This window comes from Physeter macrocephalus, chromosome 5, assembly GCF_002837175.3.
Source record: "Physeter macrocephalus isolate SW-GA chromosome 5, ASM283717v5, whole genome shotgun sequence".
NCBI lineage: Eukaryota > Metazoa > Chordata > Mammalia > Artiodactyla > Physeteridae > Physeter > Physeter macrocephalus.
In genome coordinates, this window is record NC_041218.1 from 85,836,777 (window position 1) to 85,846,190 (window position 9,414).

A 9,414-nucleotide genomic window follows, 5' to 3' on the forward strand; every position below is an offset into this window, starting at 1 on the left:
GGCCTCTCCCGTTGCAGAGCACAGGCTCCGGACGCGCAGGCTCAGCGGCCATGGCTCACGGGCCCAGCCGCTCCGCGGCATGTGGGATCTTCCCGGACGGGGGCACGAACCCGCGTGCCCTGCATCGGCAGGCGGACTCTCAACCACTGCGCCACCAGGGAAGCCCGTGGAATTTGCATTTTATTGAAAGTAAAATGAGAGGCCACTAGAGGATTTTAGCACAGGGTTGACATCCAATTTTCATGTCAAGATCACTCTGTTCCCTCCATGGAGAAGGGGGAAGGCAGCATATCCGTTCTTCCATTGCTCCTATTTCAGAGGTAGGTTCTGGAAAAACATTATGAGTTTTGGAATAAAGTGGCTTTTAATATCTGCTAATGATCATCAAGAGGTTTCTAGGTAGACCCTTGTTCTGTTGACAGCACCAAAGGTGTTGGCTGCAGAGTATCCCACATTCAACATCGGTAATCAAATGACTACCAAACATTCCAAAGGTATATATGCAAGGAGACAGACCGGAGGGAAAAATCTTCTAGGATAAGAGGAAGTTCCATTACAACTGGGTAGACCAGTTTATTAGACAAGGAAATAATAAGGCTGAAACAATGTCTAAATTACAAATGCATTAACCAGGGCAATTTTGTCTTTATATGAAGAACACAGCATAGCTTCCCCACGTCTGATTTACTCCCTTTCAACTACTTTCAGCAACTAGGCATAATTCATTTTATTGGGCTGCAGTTTATTGGGCTCTTTTTGCAGATAATATGCTGTTAACTAATTGAAGGTTTGTGGCAACCCTGTATCAAGCAAGTCTATCGGCACCATTTTTCCAAAAGCACTTGCTCACTTTGTGTGTCTGTGTCACATTTTGGTAGTTCTTAGAATATTTCAAACTTTTTCACTATTATTATATTTGTTATGGTGATCTGTGATGAGTGATGTTTGATGTTATTGTTGCAAAAAGATTGGGCTTCCCTGGTGGTGCAGTGGTTAAGAATCCACCTGACAATACAGGGCACACGAGTTCAAGCCCTGGTCCAGGAAGATCCCACATGCCGCAGAGCAACTAAGCCAGCGAGCCACAACTACTGAGCCTGCGCGTCACAACTACTGAAGCCCGCGCACCTAGAGCCCGTGCACCACAACAAAGAGTAGCCCCCACTCGCCGCAACTAGAGAAAGCCTGAGCGCAGCAATGAAGACCCAACGCTGCCAAAAATTTATTAATTAATTAATTAATTTTAAAAAAGAGTATGACTGGCTGCAGGCTCAGTTAATGATCAGCACTTTTTAGCAAAGAAGTATTTTTAATTAAGGTATGTACATTGTTTTATAGACATAATGCTATTGCATACTTAATAGACTACACTATAGTGCAAACATAACTTTTAAATGCATTGGGAAACAAAAAAATTCGTGTGACTCACTGTATTCCAATATTTGCTTTATTGTGGTGGTCTGGAACCAAATCTACAGTATCTCCTAGGCATGCCTGTATCTATAAATCCCCTCTGCTTTTAAGATTAAAGTCAGGTCTCACTTCCTATATGAAGGTTTCTCTTGTGTTTACGAAGATTATCACAGAGTGCAATATTGTATTATTAAGTGTGTGTAATAATTATTTTTATCTCACCACTAAATTCGAATTTCATTTAGAATAAGGTCTAAAAGATTAATGGGCAACCGAGGTGGAATTTGGTAAATATTTGATTGATCCATTTGACATGAGCTAGCGGGACATACAATCTTAAACAAATTTGGCTCACATTTAACAAAATATAAAAATATTCCAGTTTTATGTCATTTATGAGCTGAATGTGTACTCCTGCTGAAAACTACAGCTATTGCAGTAGCCCAGGAAGCAAAACAGAGAATTTGGACAATTTATTTTTGGACAATATCTGTCCTTAGAAAGTACCGCTAACAAAAGCAGGTAGTATTCAATAACAGAAGTGAGCCAGGTTGCATTCAATCTGTTCAAACCTGTTCAGAAAATTACATAATCCTAGTAGGTAATAAGTGGGAAATGCTGACTGGCAAGGAAGGAGAAAGCTCTGATTAGAAAAATATATCAGAGACATGTGAGTCCAAAAGCGAATGGGAGCAGGGATAAATTAGGAAGAGCTGGGAAAAGTATGCTCTCTACCATCAACGGTTATTAAACTCAGCTCAATGGGATGTAGGTGGCCTCAAATGACCATCCCACTGGAGCTCATGGTAGATATTTAATGCTGTTTCTTCTTGTGGTTGCCTAGCATTTAAGTTTCTACCTCCTATTAGCACCTTATCTCCCTGTTGTCAAAGCCCTCATTTGTGCAGCTTTCATGTAAGATAGTGCCAGCCCATAGATACCAAAGGGGGTGATGTTTCTCACTCCATTCCAGCGTAGCCGGGAGATAGCACATGATTTAGGTTTGGCCCTTTCGACGTTAAGTGGCAGTCTGGACCAGCCTCTTATTGCTGCATAAACCTTGTCCTACTTCCATTAACTAGCTTTCTAGAGCTCCCTTGGTCTTTGCCCATTGCCCAAATCAAATCCTCCAGGCTGTCATGAATTTTTAGAGCCGCCAACGCCCCTCTAATAAAATTTCTTTTTTTGCTTAGAATAGCCAGAATTTGGTGCTAACACTCAAAAGCCAGAAATGTGATTACCACTGACCCAGGAAATATTTAATCTTTTTTCCATGGTGTGCAAACTTGCTCCAAGCTAACTCTGCTCAGTCAAGTTAACCCCTTCAGTGAAAGCCTCTGCTGGCAACCCAAGGTGCACGGTTCCCCCAACCATAGCCCCAAGCACCAAGATGCCTTACACTTTTCTTCCAATTCAGAACCTCCCCTCAGGATACAAAAATTATTAAGAGCAGTTTGAAGCCAAAGCTAGAGCAGCTATTCTTAAACTTAGTATTCTTAGAATCTGATACTGTGTATGTGAAAAATGGGGTCTCAGAGACCACACTTACCAAAAAGTAAAGCATGGGAGAAGCCCGGGAATTTGCAATTTTTTTTACAAGCTAAACAGAGTCCTGTTAAACAGATCTAAGGAACTAGAATTCTATTTAGTGAACACATCTGCGTCTATTTGGCTTTGAAAGAAAAGAGCCACATCTGGATGGTCCCCTGTCTCATCATGTACTTCATATTTCCTTCATATTTACCTCACTGACTGATTTCTTGAACAATATGTGATTTCTTTGGCCTTCAGTGTACAATTTGCTCTGATTTGTCTGTGCCTTCTTGTGAATTTCCTGTTACCATTTAAAGCTTGTTTATTTATTTTGTTGAAGTGTCTAGCTTCTTATAATCAACTTTAGAGCATTTTGCAAAGGTCAGTCTAATCACTGCTCTACTGAGACAACTTAAATTCTGCTCCTCTGAAGAATCCTTCCTCTTAGCTTGGGGATTGGTAAACATTTTCATTAGCAACCAATTGCCAAGGAGTCCTGTTTTAAGTTGAAAAATAAATATTTACTGCTTCAGTGTCTCAGAGAACACAGAAATGTGTTTCCTTTCCCTCTGTCAAAAATATTGACTACTGAGAAGGAAACATCTTCAGAGCAAATTGAAATTAAATTTTTCTCTTTTGAAAATAACTGTACATTTACTATTGTGAGTAGAACTGTGTAGAAGAAAAAAACTCAAAACATTTGTTCTAAGATTCATATAGTTTTCATTATAGCTATATAATAACAATAATCCTGACTGGAGCTTGAAAATATGTTTTAATCCCGAATCTAACTTTTTTTTATTCTTATAATTTAAGGATTCAATTTTTTCACCTGTTAAATGGGTATAATTCTACCTGGCCTGATTATGTAAGACAAGATTAGATTTTGTAAACTTCAATATAAAAGCACTTCACAAACAGAAAATAATGATAAATACTATATAAATATGACATTCAATTTAAATAGTATTAAGAGATAACAAGAAAAACAACAGTAGTTTATATAGTTTTATGTATTTGGCTTTATTCTAAGCTGCGTGTGTGTGTGTGTGTGTGTGTGTGTGTGTGTGTGTGTGTGTATGTAGGGAGAGAGAGAAAAAGAAAAATTCATTAAATACCCAAAAACACTCTATGAAATTGATCTTCTTCAGATGAGGAAGCTGAGGCACAGAGAAGTTAAATAACCTGTCAAAGATCCCATAAATTTTTCACAGGTATTTTGCAGACATGTGGCAAGAACAAAAGATTTTTTTAATGAACATACCAATATTCACAAATATTTTGGAATTGACCCTGCATCTTGATAGTGCCATGACATAAATATACATTTTTCTTTTTATGAAGCTCAAAAAAATGCATTTGATTTAGCTAAGTGGAGTTTGTACTATTCTCACTTCTCTTCCAAATCCTATGACTCTAAGATGATTGCCTGCCTTTACGCAGATAGCAAAAATAGCCAACTGGAATGCCATGTAATTGCTGGAATTTTAATTGGCTGGGAAAGAGGAGCATAAAATAGTATTACAGTCAGAGCCAGCCTAGATTTCAAGTTAGTGACTATTTAAGTTTGTGATTTCTGAAGCTCCTTCCTCAGAATCCTTCACCAGAGAACTACACCTACACCTTTTCTTACCTAATCTGAAATTCCCACCAACATCACTTCTATGTTATATCATTTTTTTATCAAATTCATTTTGATAAAAGACATAGAAATCACACTCATTGTGTAGCACCATGAATTATTGATTAATATTAACCATGAAATTACAGCAATGATTTTGTCCAGTGATTCTGTGCTTACTAGATTAGGACATATCCTTAGAAGGGTTTTAAGAAAAGGGTTAAAAATATAAAATTTGATTTATCAGTTTCATTTGCCTCTTAAAATTAGAAAAAGGCTGCCACTATTGTATTAATTCCAAGAACAGTCAAGTTCAGTGGGAGATCTTTGGAGTTCCCAGGGTGGATGCAGGAAATCTGGAATGGGGAGAGAAGAGAGTCCTACTCTGTCTCTCTTTACTGAGAGCCCATCCACAGTGACTGCATTATATATTTTATAAGTTAATACTCACAGAAGCATGGAGAATCTGATGGCCCCAAGATCATGAGATTCAACCAGCCAGTGCAAAAGGGCAGCATGACAGGAGCTGGGCAGTTACATGACGGTGTACAAGCAAGAGATGTCAACCTCAGCCGGGCACCAAAATGAAGACCTCTGGGCCTTGACTCAGTGCAGAGAATAGCATCAGATTCTGGAAGAAGAGCCATCCTGGAATGGGATGTGTCAGGAAAGCCAAATCCTTGTCACCTTTTGGCAGCTATATAGGAGGCATTTATTTCATGCCAGATTCTTTGTCAAGGATCTCATGATCCTGAGCTGTCTTGCAGTGTGGAAGTATGTTAGTTGGAATAGCCCTTCTAATCTCCTTCTGCCGATTGGACAAGTATGACTTGTATGATTAGTAAGTTTGTAAGGAGGAAATAATCATGCTCAGCCCAAAAAACATGGGGTCTCTGTCTCACAGGTCTACCTACTTTTGGAGAGAGCTACTCTGTGATCTCAACTGCGTGGTTAAGTGGTCTGTGCCTACAGAGCGGGGGTGGGTGGGTAGGGGCTAAGATCATTCTACTGAGTGGATAACTAAAAGTGTGAATTTATTTCCTGAGTGAAGTATTAGAAAGCCCATGGTGGCCACACACTGAGGTCATATCATCCAATTCAGCCTTTATCAGTAATAATACTAGTATTTCATTTTCCATTTGTCTTTCATGTCTTATTTCTCAGTCACTTCTATATTTAGAGATGAAAGGGATGTGATTTATGGACTCCCTACAGCCCTAATCCATGTGTCAGTTCCTTTAACTCTTGCAATGTTATTGGTATTCGTGTTACTTTTCGTTGCTGTTATAACAAATTACCACAAACGCAGCACTGTTCAACAACACAAATTGATTATCTCATCGTTTCTATAGGTCACAAGCATAGCATGATGTGGCTGGATTTTCTGCTCAGTGTCTCAGTGGCTGAAATCAAAGTATTGACTGGGGGTACAGTCCTCAACTTGCACTCCAGGTCCTCTAGGAAGATAACTGATCATTGCCGGAACTCATTCCTTCTCTTGTTTCCCATGTGGCCCCTCCATCTTCAAGCCAGCAACAGCACATCAAACACTTCTCAGGCTTCAAATCCCTCTGACTCACTCTTTTGCCTTTTTCTTTAAAGGCTCCACATGAGTACAGTGGCCCAACCTAGATGATTCAGGATAATCTCCCAATCTTGAACTCAACATATTAGTCACCTGAATTATACCCACAAAGTCCCTTTTGTCATGTAAAAGGGTGTAACACCAGGGAGTAAAAATCATGAGGGCTACATTTCTGCTTACCACAGTTAGATAATAACTTTCCCATTTTAGAAATAAGAAAGTTGAGACTTAGAAAGGATAAAGAACTTGCCATAAATGACACAGGTCATAAATGGCAAAGCTAGAATGAAAGGCCAAGTGTGTTTGTGTTAGGCTCAGTACTGCCCTTGACCCTGAAATACCTACATTCCTGCCCACTGTTCACCTTGGACAAATGATGCATAATCAAGCACAACATTTTTCTCTATAACAGGGAAGAGGAAGACATGTTCACTGTACTTCCAAACCCCTCTCTTTCCTTCATCTTGATTTTTCTGTTTTAACTCCCATTTGATAAACGTTCCCCCTTCCTCACAAATGAGAAATGGTTAGGGAGAGAAAAAGAAAGGGTCGATAATAAAGCAAGGAAATACAAGAGAGAGGTACAACAGAAAAAAGGGGATTGGGGAGAGAATGACAGGGAAAAGGGAAAAGAAAAAGTCAAGGACGGGGAGGGTACAGGCAGAGATGACACTGAAGTACTCAGAATTAAATAAACTCACTATAATCTAGGATAATGGTTTTTACACTGAGAGATCAGTTAAAAATTTTCCCCACTATTCTGTTTGTACTCCTAAGCAAAGCCTGCACATTCCTGATTAGGCCCCAAACAAAACACACAATCTATCATTAAAGAGCTCAAGAGTCTTTAACTGCTTTATTATGGGAACAACTTTGAGGCCTGAATTTCAGCTTGAGGTAGCATCAATCCACTTTGCTTCTTGTCCTTGTCCTACTGAACTGTCCTCAATGCCAATCCCGCCGTCCCTCTCTCCTACACTGTATTTTTGTTGCACCTTTGCTCTTCCTTTCCCCCCCCATCCCAGTCCCCACAACTTACCTTTCTTATTACATCTTTTCCATCTTGTCTCCTGAAACCCCTATTGTACTGGAAATGTACCCTCAACCTTTTTTTTTAAACACAATGTTCCCTTAGCAGGCAGAGCTCCCAAAAGGTCAGTTCCTTTCACCATTTACTATGTGGAAGACATTGTTCTGGTGCTAAGGACACAAAAATATGGAAGGACGTGGTCATTATCTCTGTAGATTTTACAGCCTGACCATTAAGTAGGACAGAAAATAAGTAGATAATGTTAATGTAATGAGGTTAAAGGGAATAATAATTGACACCATGATTTTTTGCCTTCCACTCTGGTTTAAGACCATCACTCTCCCACTCTCAAAAAAAATCTCTTTAAGATGTGTACTGTGCTAATATATTATGCCTACCCTAAAGGCTACCTAGGTATAATTCTAAATATCCCCAGTCCATTCATTTCTCTTTTCCCTTCAGGTGATTTTCCAGGTTTTTCTCTTCTTTGTGAATGCCCTCCCTCCACCACCATCCACCTCCTTCTCTCAGGTGCTTAAATTTCCTCTACCCCAGGTAAAAAATTAATTGAATTTGTACACTTCCTTCTTTGCTTCCCTCTTAATGGAAGAAGTGTCTCTCGCTTTCAGATCAAGTCTAACTCTTCCTCCTGTTCTTTAGATTTATTGCTTTGTGCTCATCAGAAACTGATTCATCAGTGATCTCTAGTTTCCTCTTTGTGCAACATAGAAACACTGACAGGACCCGGCCTTCTTAAACAAAAAACGCTTGCCCTCCATCCCATCTTAGTCCTTAGTTAACTGCTTATCTCTCTTCTATATTTTACTATACACCTTCCTGAAGAAGTAGTATTGGCTATTATCATCACTAGCTCAACTTAAGTTTAATCTAGAACCCAAGAAAATGTAGCTAATAATACTTCACTGAAACACTCAGCAGGTGTGACTTTATGCCTAGACACACACACATGGAAAAAAGGTAACATTTCTTATTTTCTGTCAGTAAGAGTAATACACCTGTCAGATGGCTATCATTAAAAAGAACACAAACAACAAATGTTGGCGAGGATGTGGAGAACAGGGAACCCTCTTGCACTGTTGGTGGGAATGTAAATTGATACAGCCACTATGGAGAACAGTATGGAGGTTCCTCAAAAAACTAAAAATAGAACCACCGTATGACCCAGAAATTCCACTCCTGGGCATATATCCAAAAATCCCCAAAACACTAATTCAAAAAGATACATGCACCCCGATATTCATAGCAGCATTATTTACAACTGACAAGACATGGAAACAACCTGTGTCCGTCAGCAGATTAGTGGATAAAGAAGATGTGGTATATATGTAATGGAATACTAATCAGCCATTAAAAAATAATGAAATTTTGCCATTTGCAGCAATGTGGATGGACCTGTAGGACACTGTGCTAAGTGAAATAAGTCAGAGAAAGACAAATACTGTTTATCACTTATGTGGAATCTAAAAAATACAACAAACTAGTGCATATAACAAAAAAGAAGCATATTCACAGATATAGAGAACTAACTAGTGGTTACCAGTGGGGAGAGGGGGAGGAGAAGGTACAAACTATTGGGTGTTAGATAGGCTCAAGGATGAGTACATACAATTCTAAGTCTCCAACCACCAGGATGTTGGGAAATCCAATCTTTCCTTTCCTAAGGGCTCCCTGATTCCCAGGGTCACTGTGAACCGGGGAAGTTTATGGTACCTGGGAAACAAGGGCTTTACTTGTGTAATCATCTCTTCACTACCAGTCACTGGCCTTGCTTCCCACACTTCCTTGCTCGCCCTTTTGCAGCAGTCTTATCAGCTACTTGCTGTGATGCCGGTTACTGAGTCTAAACCTTTGTCAATCCTGTCTTCTCTACAGGAATTGCCCTTTTCTTCCTTGTTCACTTGGATCTCTCCTGTTTATTCTTCAGGACTGAGTTCAAGTTGTCCCCTCTTCTTTCCCTGAACACGCCCTAACCCCGCAGAATGATTTATACACCCTCATATCATTGCCATTGTGTTCTGCACAAACTTTGTGTAATCATTACTAGATTCTGTGATAGAACAGAGAATATATTAGGCTACCAAGGAATTTATAATCTAGAGAAGTATGTAAGGGAAAAAATAGGTGATTGCAATACCATATGCGATGTCTGGTAGGAGTAATTATAGAACTTAGGAAATTTTTTAAATAGTTAATATCTATTCAGTGTTTTGT